The 13,470-nt window shown below is 38.2% G+C and overlaps 1 pseudogene; it reads right to left on the bottom strand.

Moving 5' to 3' along the window:
- Nucleotides 1–3,929: 3,929 nt before the first annotated feature.
- Nucleotides 3,930–5,642, bottom strand: LOC150061360 (60 kDa heat shock protein, mitochondrial pseudogene; annotated as a pseudogene).
- Between the last annotated feature and the right edge of the window lie 7,828 nt (nucleotides 5,643–13,470).

The raw sequence follows: 13,470 nt of genomic DNA on the forward strand, positions 1-13,470 counted from the left end.
CACCTCCCGAATTACACTCTAAAGTTCTTTTGAATTAGTGGGTACTGGTGTTCTTTTGTTTATTTTTATTTCACATTTTTTATTTTTCTTGTTTTTCATTTTTTATTTCCAGGGTAATGTATAGAGGGGTTACAGTTACATTTGCCAAGTAGTAGGTGCATTATTTCTCACACATTCATACCCCTTCTCATATTTTTGTTCCCATTTCCCTCCACCCCACCGCCTCCCAATAATCTTCTTTCCCCCCTTCCTCCCTTTCCTATTTCAAATAAACAAATAAATGTGTATGCAATATACCAGGTAACAAACTCAGAAACAGTAACAATGTGAGATTAATCATAAGGTTAAAAAAAAGAGAAGAGGAATAACGTAGTACATTAAGAACAACAACCATGCAAGATAAAGCCCTTGTTTCCATATCCTAGAGATCCTTTCATTTAGTCTCATCCTATATGACCTTATGTACCTATGTTTTGAGCTATTGTAATCCTTAGCTGGGAGAGTCTTAGATGTGTACTAATTATTATAAATGAGTCTATGTTCCTTTGGGTCTGGCTTACTTCACTTAATATGATTTTTCCAAGTTACTTTTCATTTTTGTCCGTATGGTTTTGCATTTCTTTTCAGTTTTCTAACACATTTTTAGACAATAATGCTATTCTAAAAACAAAGACATAGAAGCAAAGACCTCTTATCTTTTTACCAACTTAAAATGTCATCATTTCTTTTAAAATTCTTATTTTCCTATAGGATCACTACATAGGTTGATGTCTTGCATACTTCTGTCATTTTGTGTAAAGAGTTTGAGGAATTACCTAAACACATACAAGATCTCCTGCTCTTACCCATTGGATTATTTATGCCAATAAGCATGACGTGTTCTGTCAGATTTTCCTTCATTGAAATCTAGTTCCATAAGACAGTTCCCATTCTTGGCCTTCAGAAAGGATTCTAAATCAAAGCTAGGCCTCCATCTTCTGTCCTTTCATCTGGGTACCCTTGTGGGTTTATTACATACCCATATTTCAATATGAGTTTCCTAACTCATACACTGCACCTGCTATTTATATCCAAACTTCCTCATACCTTTTAATAGGATGCTCATCATTCAACATCTCCCGATATCTTTGAGGAGTATATAAACAGGAAGAGAGATGACTTTCAAATAGAGTGGTGGGAGAAATTTTTTCCCATAGCATGTGAATGTTTTAATAAGATTTCTCCTATACCCTTCCCCAGATTCTCACAAGTTTCCTTGAGTAATGACATGGATAAAAATCTGTCCTGGCTTTTGTAGCAATTTTAAGAGAATACTTACATTGTGAGACTGGAATGGCCTGCAGGAATACCTTTATTTCTTTGTCAAATCTCAAAAACTGAAAAGGAATTAAGGAAATGGTATTGGAGACTTTGAGAAAAGAGAGTCATGTTTTTTTAAAATTCTCTCTCTTATTCCTCTAGCACTGACCCTGTGGGGCCAGGTACATGACTATTCTATTCCAAAGACAAGCACAGAGGACCGGAATTCTACTGTGCCACCTGGGTCTGAGAGCTCACATCTGCAAATAATAAACTCATAAGAATGGAAGGGGAACTGTGTCCGTAGATCTTGTGAGATGGAGAATCCAAATTATTCAACAACGTAGGATAATAATAATGAGCTGTTCTAATAATACTAGTACTATAGCAATGCTGACACTGCTAGACTATTCAGTGCCAGACACAATATTTCAAGCTTTGCATATATCATTGGTTCATAATTCTTACAATAATAATAATGTGGAACAGGTGGCTGTGCTGGCCTCCTTCTATATAGAGAGCAATATTGTTCAATGATATTGAGAGACTTGCTCAAGGACACTGTTAACAAATGGTAGGGCCATGATTCCAATTGAAGTCATTGGACCACAGAACAACCCTGATGTCATATGCAAATTATGACTTCCTTTTAGTTTATAGACTCATAGGAAGATACCCTTCCTTCCTTCCTTCCTTCCTTCCTTCCTGCCTGCCTGCCTGCCTGCCTGCCTGCCTGCCTGCCTCTCTCCCTCCCTCCCTCCCTCCCTCCCTCCCTCCCTCCCTCCCTCCCTTCCTTCCTTCCTTCCTTCCTTCCTTCCTTCCTTTTTTTCTTTCCTTCTTTCTTTATATCCTGAGTTTTTTTCCCAAAAGTGGCACTTTACAACTTGAGCCACAGCTCCATTCTTTTTGGTGATTAATTGGAGATAAGAATTTCACAGGTCTCTCTCTCTCTCTCTCTCTCTCTCTCTCTCTCTCTCTCTCTCTCTCTCTCTCTCTCTCTCTCTCTCTCTCGCTCTCTCTGTCTCTCTCTCTCTCTCTTTCTCCAGTCTTAGCTCTTGAACCCGGGGCCTGGGCACTGTCTCTGAGCTTCTTTTGTTCAAGGCTAGCACTCTACAACTTGAGCCACAGTGCCACTTTTGGCTTTTACTAGGTGAACCCAGGGCTTCATGCATGCTATGCAAGCACTCTACCACTAAGCCACATTTTCAGTCCTTTTATGTTTGTTTTTAAAGTTAACCCTTGTTACCATTGTTTTTAATTTGATTTTAGTACCCTATATACAGCTATCTGATTTGAAGATGGGAAGGAGAATAACAGAAATGGTTAGGCAAAAGACAAAGGTGAACCAATACAACAGCGATACTCACAATCAATTTAAAAATTAAAAAAGAAACTCTTAATCAGTTTGTTGCTTGCTTGTTAAGATCAGATGGTGCTGTTACATTGAGATGCACCATGAGCAAGGACTATTCAATGCCTTTCCTTGTTTCTTAGGGACCATTCATGACCATTGTATATATACTCAGCTTGCACTAAGATCTATGGAGAAAACTAAAGTAAGTGAGAGAGAGAGAGAGAGAGAGAGAGAGAGAGAGAGAGAGAGAGAGAGAGAGAGAGAGAGGAAGAAGAAGTGACTCGTTTTAGATCAAAATTTATGGGAGACATCCTTGAGTAGCTGGTACGTGAGCAGAGATATTTAGTCCAACCATGTGTGCCCAGTATTTTCTAATGGAAAAAAAGTTGGATATAGTCAGTTGGTATGGTGGCAGCATAGCACAGATGTTTCCAAAACCCTGCCATTTTCCTAACTGCTCCAAGTACTTTCATTACAAGTGCTTAAAAACTAAAATACAGACTCTTGATCTCCTCTCTCCCTGCCCCCTGTGAAGTAGGAAATGTCTCTTTCTTTTCTATTTTTCTCTTCTTTAAGTCAGTCATAATAAACTAAATCTTGTTAAAACTGTAGAATATAAACAAAAACTAAAACAACAGGAGTTTATTTGGTGTCCCTATTATGTTTCAGAAATATGTTTGGAATTATATTCTTATTCAAAAGAATTTTTAAAAAACAAATTTACATAAAGCCAGGGTTAGTGGTTCATGCTGGTGATCCTAGCTATGGAAGAGGATGAGTATCCTGAGCACACAAGTCTGATAGACTCTTTTTTTGTTGTTGTTTAAAACAAATTTTTATTACACAAAGCTTGTCACATAATTTTATTTCTCTCTATTTTATACACAATTATTCTTAATGTCTGCAGAAAGGCTGCTTCTGAACTTCTCATCTGGTGATGGCAAGGACTAAAATCCCGATTTTAACAGAATAGTAGTAGAAATGCCTCATTTTAAAGAAGTACATTGTTACATGGCTCTTGCACCCAGTATCAGGAATGTACAAATGTCTTCTATTCAAAAATACAAAATAAATTATTTGTAGGCATGGACAATGACAGCAGTAAACCATTACATATTGTCAACTGAAACCAGTAACTGATGGTTATAGTGATTTTATCAGCCAGCCTTTTCTCAGTCATATTCATCAACTGACTTCTCTGAACTTATTGGTGAGGAACCCTGCCTTGGGCTTCCTGTCAGAGTTTATCAATAATGGTAAAGCACTACTCTGGGAATTAGAACATGCCACCTTCCATGCCACCTCCCATTCCACCCATTCTACCCATTGCAGGATCCTTCTCTTCTTTAGGAATTTCTGTGACTACAACTTCGCTGTAGTCAACAGAGAAGCCACACCAGCAGCATCCAATAAAGCTGTTCTTATGACCTTTGTTGGATCAATGATTCCTTTTTCCACCATCTTTACGAAATGTCCACTCATAGCATCATAACCAACTTCTGAGGAGCTCTGAAGAATTTTCTCAACTATCAAAGATCCTTCAACACCTGCATTCTTAGCAATGGTCATTGCAGGAATTTTGAGTGTTCTTTTAATAATTTCTATACCAAATTTTGATCTTCATTAGCAGGTGTCAATTTGTCCAAGGCAGGAATGCATCGCAGCAGAGCACAGCCACCCCCTAGAACAATGCCTTCTTCAACTGCTGCTCTTGTAGCATTCAAGGCATCTGTAACTGTCTTTCTTTTCATTCACCTCAACATCACTTGTCCCACCAACCTTTAGGACAGCTACTCCATCTGAAAGTTTTGCCAGTTGTTCATTCAGTTTTTCCTTTTCCTATTCACTAGTTGTGATATCCAACTGTTCAATTATTTCTTGAATATGCTTTTCAATTTGAGCTTTGTCACTTTTTCCTTTCAAAAGCGTGGCATCATCTTTGGTAACAATGACCTCTCCAAATTTTCCTACCTCATGCGGCTGAACATCTTCAAGATTCAGCGTCAACCCCTCTTCTCCAAATATTGCACCACCAGTTGCAATAGCCATATCTTTAAGCTGGTTCTTTCTGTTGTCACCAAAACCCGGAGCTTTGACTGCTACAACCTGAAGTCCAACTTTGAGCCTATTTAAAACCAGTGTACTCAGAGCTTCTGCATCAACATCTTCAGCAATTATGACCAAAGGCTTACGATGAGCATTGGCAATTTCAAGAACAGGTACGATGGACTGAATACTTGAAATTTTCTTTTCACTTAAGAGAACATAGGCATCCTGGAATTCACATTTTTGACTTTTTGATGTATTAATAAAGTATGGAGAAATATATCCTCGGCAAATTTCATTCCTTCAATAATTTCCAATTCATCATTCAGTGTTTTTCCCCATCCTTTATAGTGATGACACCCTTTCTTCCTACTTTTTTCATTGCATCAGAAATGATATTGCAGATTTCTTTGTCTCCATTTGCAGAAATTGTAGCAACCTGAGCAATTTCTTCAGGAGTTGTTACAGGTTTAGACTGCTGTTTAAGTTCAGCAATGACTGCGTTGACAGCTAATATAACACCTCTCCTGATTTCCACTGGATTAGCACCTTTGCTAATCTCGAAGCCTTCCTTGGCAATGGAGCGAGCCAGAACAGTGGCAGTGGTGGTACCATCCCCAGCCTCTTCATTTGTGTTGTTGGCAACATCTTGAACAAATTTTGCTCCAATATTTTTATATTTATCCTTTAAATCAATTGACTTTGCAATAGTAACACCATCTTTTGTTACTTTGGGACTTCTCCAACTCTGTTCAGTAATCACTGCTCTTCCCTTTGGCCCCATTGTAACGGCTACAGCATCGGCTAAAAGGGCTACACCTTGAAGCATTAAGGCTCGGGCATCTGCACTGAATTTTATACCCTTGGCATAGGCCCGAGTGAGATGAGCCAGTGCCCTGGACACTGGTCTCATCTGACGAAGGACGGTGGGTAAAGGAAGCATTTCTGGGGGGTGTAGGGCGGGGTCACACGCGGCGAGGCCTCAGGCAGAGAGTCTGATAGACTCTTTTTTTCCATCTATTTTTTTATTGTAGTTAATAGAAGGGTTACATTACATTCGCCAGATGGAAGGTGCATTACTTCACATACACTGATACCTTTTCTCATGTCTTGGTCCCCATTTCCCTCCCCCCCACCCCACCCTCATCTTGTTTTCCCCCCTTCCCTATCCAATTTCAAATAACCAAATACAAATATATCCAATATATCAGATAACAAAGTGAAATACTACAACAATATGAGATAACCAAGGGACAGCAAAAGAGATGAGAGATAGCATAGTACATTAAGGACAACAATCATTCATTATATGGCTTTTGATTCTATATCCTAGAGGTCCTTTCATTTAGCTTCATACTGTATGGCCTTATGTATCTAGGTTTTGCTCTATTGCAAACCTCTGCTAGAAGAGTCCAAGGTTTCTACTGATTATGGCAAATGAGGGAAACCATTGAGCCTATGTTCCTTAAGGCCTCATATCTAAAATATATCAACAGCTCAAAAAATTGAATCACTCCAAAACTAATCTCCAAAGAAAAAACCATCCCATCAAAAGATGGGCCAAAGACTTAAAGAGAGTCTTCTCTGAAGAAGAAATAAGAATGGCCTATAGACACATGAAGAAATGCTCGACATATCTGGTCATAAAAGAAATGCAAATCAAAACAACTCTGATAGACTCTTATCCCCGAAATTCCAGGAGTGGAGATGTGGTTCAAGTGATAGAGTGCTAACCTTGGCCAAAATATAAATAGCTAAGCAAGAACATGAAGACCTAAGTTCATGCTCTAGTAATCTTAGTATAGACACACACACATACACACACACACACACACACACACACACACACACACACACACGTACAGAGAGAGAGAGAGAGAGAGAGAGAGAGAGAGAGAGAGAGAGAGAGAGAGAGAGAGAGAGAGAGAGAGAGAGACTGTTTCTAAGAGCACACAGGCTACCATGTGGAAGATCTAAGGACTAGATAGCAAAGTTTGCTTGTAGATTTTTCTGATGTATCTCAGGACTGAGACAATCTTAGAGCTTTCTTCAGAGATTGTAAATCAACCTAGCTTTCTTGATGGAATGGAGAGTGGCAGAGAGCTCTTCTGGTGCCTTAGGATTCTTGATTATCTTCAATATCGTATCCTGTGCTCCTCTGGCACAGGATGGTATGTGGGTACTCTTATACCCTGCAGAGTCTTTAAAGAATATTTCTGTAACTTGGACTTCAACATCAGTTAAGTCTACAATGAACCTACAACTTTTCCACTGGGAGAGATGCTATGGTTTGGGGTAGATTAAACCCCTTTGATAACAGAGATAAATGTGATATTTTATATTTCAAAAGCAAGTCAAAGTGCCCAGAATAGGTCTTGATACAATAGAGGCATTTGTGAAGTAGCTTCAACTACTATTATGATGATATTAGGATTTGAATGAAGGGGTAGGACATTAAGGTATTCTACCTATTATCCCATAATTGAGTTAGGGGAGGAGTAAATTTGTGAATAGCTATGGAGGTGGTGATAGTCCAGGCAGTTTTGTAATGGGAAGGTGCAACCATATGGTCTTCCTTCCCAGATCTGCCTTCATCAGGAATTTATGGCACCTCAGAGTTCAGTCTGAGGCTTTTAGTCTGAAGCAAGGTGTAGAAAATGCAGAAAGCTCAGAAGAGAGTGCTGGAAAATGAAAAAAAAAGAAAGGTTCTTTGAGGAAAAGCTAAAGAGATTTGGATTATTTAGGGTGAAGGAAAATATTACAAGATGTGATAAGAGGGACAGACAAAAAATGGGGATACAGTAGATTTTATTTAAATTGCGATTAAATCCTTATATACAAACACTAAGCTGTGTTACAATGTGATTCATAAGAAAAGCCCATTTTGTTGTTTATAATACAGTGGGACTCCATTAGTTTTTGTCCACAGAAGGGTTGCGTTTTATGTTTTAAAGCAGAAAATTATTTTACTATATTGCCATTGCAAATACAAAATGGAATAGTTGTATGTGGAGGGGTCTTAATTTTAAAAAAGTAAGTGTATATAGAAATTCCCTTCTTGAATACATGTTTTTTAAATACATCATTTGAAATATGATGTAAAAATCAATGTTAATAAATTCTTTAATAAAAAAAGAAAAAATGAATCAAAATAAGGTCTTTTAGACACTGAGGAAAAATGACTTTTCTCTTAATTGAAAGACCTTTTCTCCAATATGTTATGAAGAAAACTGCCTTTCAAAATGTGACATGAAAATATTTATTTAACCCAAAATAACAAGTTTCGTGTTTTAGGCACACATTTTTTTTGTCAGCACATGAAATTTTTAATTAGTGTTAAACAAAATATTATTTTAGTTGCATCTGGGAATTGTGCTTTTGAAAAAATAAAATAAAATAAAATAAAATACACATCATTGTTCAGGTCAATGAGGGAAGATAGAGTTGAAATGTTAAGTTGAATGTTGTAGTTAAGGTTTTTTTTTTCTCTCTCTTAATTTCTACCCTGGGAAAACAGAAGCTGTTTTTTTCCCCCAGTTCTTAAATGCTTTCTCAATTTAGAACAAATTAGTTTGATGGAAGTAAATGCTCTTCTTACACCTGTGAAAGACCTGCTGCTACTGCAAAAATCAGATTATTGCTTTAAAGATCTGGGGTGAAGTCATGTGTTTAAACACCTTTCCCTAGACTTTGTATGAGTTGTTTTCAAATCCTATCAAGGAATCTTGGATTTGAGTGGCTTCGCTGAGACCCCACTGCAGGTTAGGAATGTATGTATTCCATAGACCAATTGCCTATTCAAATTCTACCCTAACAGCTAACCACAGGTGGCTTTCCCCTGTATTCTAGCTATTCAGAAGGCTGAGACCTGGAGAATCATGGTTGGAATCCAGTCAGGCAAAAAACTTGCAAGATATTCCATATCCAATTAACTGACAAAAAGCTGGACTGGAGCCATAGCTGAAGTGGTAAAACACCACTGTGAGCAAGCATGTAGACTGAGAGTAAGGCTCTTAATTCAAGCAGTAAATAAAAAAGGAAAGAAGGAAGGAAGGAATGAATAAATGAATAAAGGAAGAAAAGAAGGTGGGAGATAATACCTTGCTCTAAAATGAAAGATATTAGCAAGAGAAGAATCTCTTTAAGTCTTTGGCCCATTTTTTAATGGGATGGTTGTTACTTTGGAGGTTACTTTTGGAGTGATTCAATTTTTTGAGTTGTTGATATATTTTAGATATGAGGCCTTTGTCCGTTGTTTGGTTGGTGAAGATCTTCTCCCACTCTGTAGGCTTCCTGATTAGTTTACTAGCTATGTCCTTTGCCATACAAAAGCTCTGCAGTTTAATGCAGTCCCACTTATCCAGCCTTTCTCTGATTTGTTGTGATTCTTGGTTCTTATTAAGAAAGTTTCGACCTGTGCCAAGGAGGCCTAGTGTATCTCCTATTCCTTCTTGTAAAGTTTTCAGTGTGTCAGCTTTTACCTCCAGGTCTTTGATCCATTTGGAGTTAATTCTAGTGCAAGGTGACAAAGAAGGATCCAGCTTTAGTTTTCTGCAGGTGCTGAACCAGTTCTGCCAGCACAACTTGTTGAAGAGGCTGTCTTTCTTCCATTCTATTTTTTTTGGCTCCCTTGTCAAAGATTAGGTGGCCATAGGTCTGTGGTTTAATATCTGGGTCCTCAGTTCTATTCCATTGGTCTTCAGGCCTGTTCCTGTGCCAGGACCAAGCTGTTTTGAGAATTATAGCTCTGTAATAGAGTCTAAAGTTTGGAATTGAAATTCCTCCTGCTCTGTTCTTTCTGCTAAGAAGTGTTTTTGCTATACGGGGTCTTTTATTATTCCATATGAAATTTTGGATTGCCTCTTCTATTTCTTTAAAGAATGACATTGGGATGTTGATGGGTATTGCATTGAATTTGTAGATAGCTCTTGGCAAGATTGTCATTTTCACAATGTTGATTCTTCCAATCCAGGAGCATGGGAGGTTTTTCCATTTCCTTAGTTCTGCTTTAATTTCCTTTTTCAGGGTTTTAAAGTTTTCATCAAAAAGGTCCTTTACATTCTTAGTTAAGCTAATTCCTAGGTACTTTATTTTCTTTGAGGCTATTGTGAAAGGAGTTTCTTTCCTGATTATTGCCTTGTTCCTCTCACTGTTGGCGTAAAGGAAGGCAGTTGATTTTTGAGGGTTGATTTTATAGCCTGCTACTCTTCCAAAGCTTTGAATCAGCTCAAGGAACTTGGGAGTAGAGTCTATAGGATTCTTTAAATACAGAATCATGTCATCTGCAAAGAGGGATAGTTTTATTTCCTCTTTCCCTACTTGGATCCCCTTTGGCTTGCTTCTTGCCTTATTGCACTGGCTAGGAATTCTAGTACTATGTTAAAGAGGAGTGGAGAGAGTGGGCATCCTTGTCTCGTTCCTGATTTTAGAGGGAATGGCTTTAGATTTTCACCATTGAGTGTAATACTAGCAGTAGGTTTCTCATACACAGCCTTTATTATATTGAGGAATGTTCCATGGATTCCTAGTTTCTCCAGAGCTTTTAACATAAAGGGGTGTTGGATCTTGTCAAATGCCTTTTTCCCCATCTATTGAGACAATCATGTGATTTTTGTCCTTGCTCCTGTTGATGTGTTGAATTATATTAATTGATTTGCGTATGTTGAACCAGCTTTGCCTCCCTGTGATGAATCCAGTTTGATCATAGTGTATAATTTTTTTGATGAGTTGTTGTAGACGGTTGGCCAGTATTTTGTTGAGAAGTTTTGCATCGATGTTCATCAAAGATATAGGTCTATAGTTCTCTTTCTTTGATGAATCTCTGGCCTGTAGAAACATGAAGAAATGCTCAACATCTCTGGTCATAAAAGAAATGCAAATCAAAACAACTCTAAGATTCCACCTCACTCCAGTTAGAATGGCCAGGATCAGGAAAACGAATGACAACAGATGCTGGAGGGGATGTGGCCAGGAGGGATCACTACTACACTGTTGGTGGAGTGCAATCTCATTCAACCACTATGGAAAGCAGTGTGGCAGTGCCTCAAAAGGCTAAACATAGAACTCCCCTATGACCCAGCAATTCCACTACTTGGCATTTACCCAACCATCCAGAAACAAGGACATACTAAACCCACTAGCACAACAATGTTCATTGCAGCACTATTCACCATAGCAAAGATATGGGACCAACCTAGATGTCCCTCAGTTGATGAGTGGATCAACAAGTTGTGGTATTTGTACACAATGGAATTCTATGCTGCTGTCAGAAAGAATGACATCGCCCCATTTGTTAGGAAATGGAAAGACTTAGAAAAAATCATATTAAGTGAAGTAAGCCAGACTCAAAGGAACTTAGGCTCAATGGTTTCCCTCATTTGTCATAATCAGTAGAAACTTTGGGCTCTACTAGCAGAGATTTGCAATAGAGCAAAATCTTGATACATAAGGCCATATAATGTGAAGCTAATTGAAAGGACCTCCAGGATATTGAAACAAAAGTCATATAATGAATGATTGTGGTCCTTAATGTACTATGTTGTCTCTCATCTCCTTTGCTGTCCCTTGGTTATCTCATATTGGTATAGTATCTCACTTTGTTATCTGATATATTGAATTTATTTGTATTTGGATATTTGAAATTTGATAGGGAAGGGGGGAAAACCAAGACGGGTGGGGGGTGTGGGGGGGGAGGGAAATGGGTACCAAGACATGTGAAAGGGTATCAATGTATGTGAATTAATGCACCTTCTATCTGGCAAATATCATGTAACCCTTTTACTAATTACAATAAAAAATAAAAAAAAAGAAAGATATTAGCAAGAAATGAGCTGGTTTATCTGGAAATAACTTAAGACTGATTCGAATAGTTTTCCTAAAAAATGTATGAAGCCACGCGCAGTGGCTCATGCCTGTAATCCTAGCTACTCAGGAGGCTGAGATCTGAGGATCAAGGTTCAAAGCCAGCCTGGGCACAAAAGGACCTGAGGCTCTTATTTCCAATTAACCTCTAGAAAATGGGAAGTGAGGCTCGGCTCTAAGGTAGGGCAGTTGTCTAGAGCTGAAGAGCTCAGGGACAACACCCAGGCCCAGGGATAGGGGGGTAACCTTGAGCTGAAGATCCCAGGTAGAGATCAAGCCCCATGACTCACACACACACACACACACACACACACACACACACACACACACACATATATATGAATAATGTAATAATATCTACTTCACCATCCCATTTCTACAATAACCAATAATCTAATTTTTGTTTCCTCTTAAATAGAAACTTCTTTTGCATAGGTTTAATTGATTTTAAATAACTAGAAGAAAATTCAATGAAACTTCAGATCTTTAAATAATTCTTTTGAATCAACAAACATTTAATATAACTGAGCTTCTACAATGTGAAAATGTGCATGAGAAATACATTAAATTTGAATTTACTGGTAAACAATTGTTTTCTAAAGAAAAAAACTAAAATTGTGAAATTGCATCTAGGCCTAATTAGATCTTGGTAGCAATGTGTTTCTGTCTTTTAGAGATCTGTATATTTATCATGTGCAAGTGCAGGTTTTTTGTCTTTTACCATTCAGTGTGTTTACTTGTGGATGCACATTCTAGTTACCACAAATGAGGGAAACCATGCAATCTGTTTCCTGGGGTCTGGCTTATTTTCCTTCATATAATTTTTTTCTAATTCTTTCCATTTCATTATGAATGACATGATAGTATTCTTTCCAGTGGATAAGTAGAATTCTTTTGTGTACATATATCACATTTTCTTGATCCATTTGTCCATTTGGGTTTATTTCATGTCTTGGCTATGGTCAAAATAGGAATGCCTTCTCTTCACAACCTGTGCATGATGGGTGGGGGAACTTCCTGTCTGAGTGAGCACACGTCCCCAGTTCTACTTTGCAAAACACCCAACAAGGTAATGGAATTTTTCCTAGGTGCTTTACTGCTCATTAGGGCAAGGTCCACTGTTTGGGGAACTCAGGGAGATGAGAATTCATTAGGCATTATTTTTCCTACCCTTCAACAGATGAGATCATAAATTGTATGAGATGTTTCTCAATGGCTCTGAAAGAAAATGAAGGATATTATGAATCACAATGGGAAGGAATTGTGGTTTGCAACCCACCTCTGTTGGCATTAGTTTCTGAAATGCTTAGGTAGTGTTTTATCCAGGGGCCCCATAGACCAAATTAATGATTGAATGTTTTAGGATTTTTTTTTTGCATGTCTATATTGAGGGGCTGAGCCTGGCCATTTCATATGAATACTTACTTTCAACATTAGTAGACAAATAAAAATGTCTTGCCACCAAAGTAGCCAGTGTAATGATTTCATTGGAGTATATGTTGCAGGAATGTTTTCCATAATCTGGTGAGTCACTCTACCAGACCATATTTCCTTTTTATTTCACTTTTGCCAGTCCTGGGGTTTGAACTCAAGGTTTGGACACTGGCCCTGAGCTGTTTGAAAGCTAGTGCTCTACAACTTGAACCACAGCACTACTTCTGGCCTTTTTTTGGTGTGTGTGGTACCGAGAAATCAAACCCTGGGCTTCGTGCATGCTAGGCAAGCACGTTACCGCTAGGCCGCACTCAGGGCTCACACTTACTTTTTTTAAGGATGACATTAGAATATTTCACTTCTTCTCTTAATAAGTTTCAGTCAAGAAATATGTTATTGTTCATTATGGCAGCCATGATGCCAGAACTTAGACATCATAGAACTGCCCTGTATTGACCAGCCCTGCCCATCCCTCC

The sequence above is a fragment of the Megascapheus bottae genome, chromosome 6 (assembly GCF_031878675.1).
Source record: "Megascapheus bottae isolate mThoBot1 chromosome 6, mThoBot2.hap1, whole genome shotgun sequence".
In the NCBI taxonomy this organism is placed as follows: domain Eukaryota; kingdom Metazoa; phylum Chordata; class Mammalia; order Rodentia; family Geomyidae; genus Megascapheus; species Megascapheus bottae.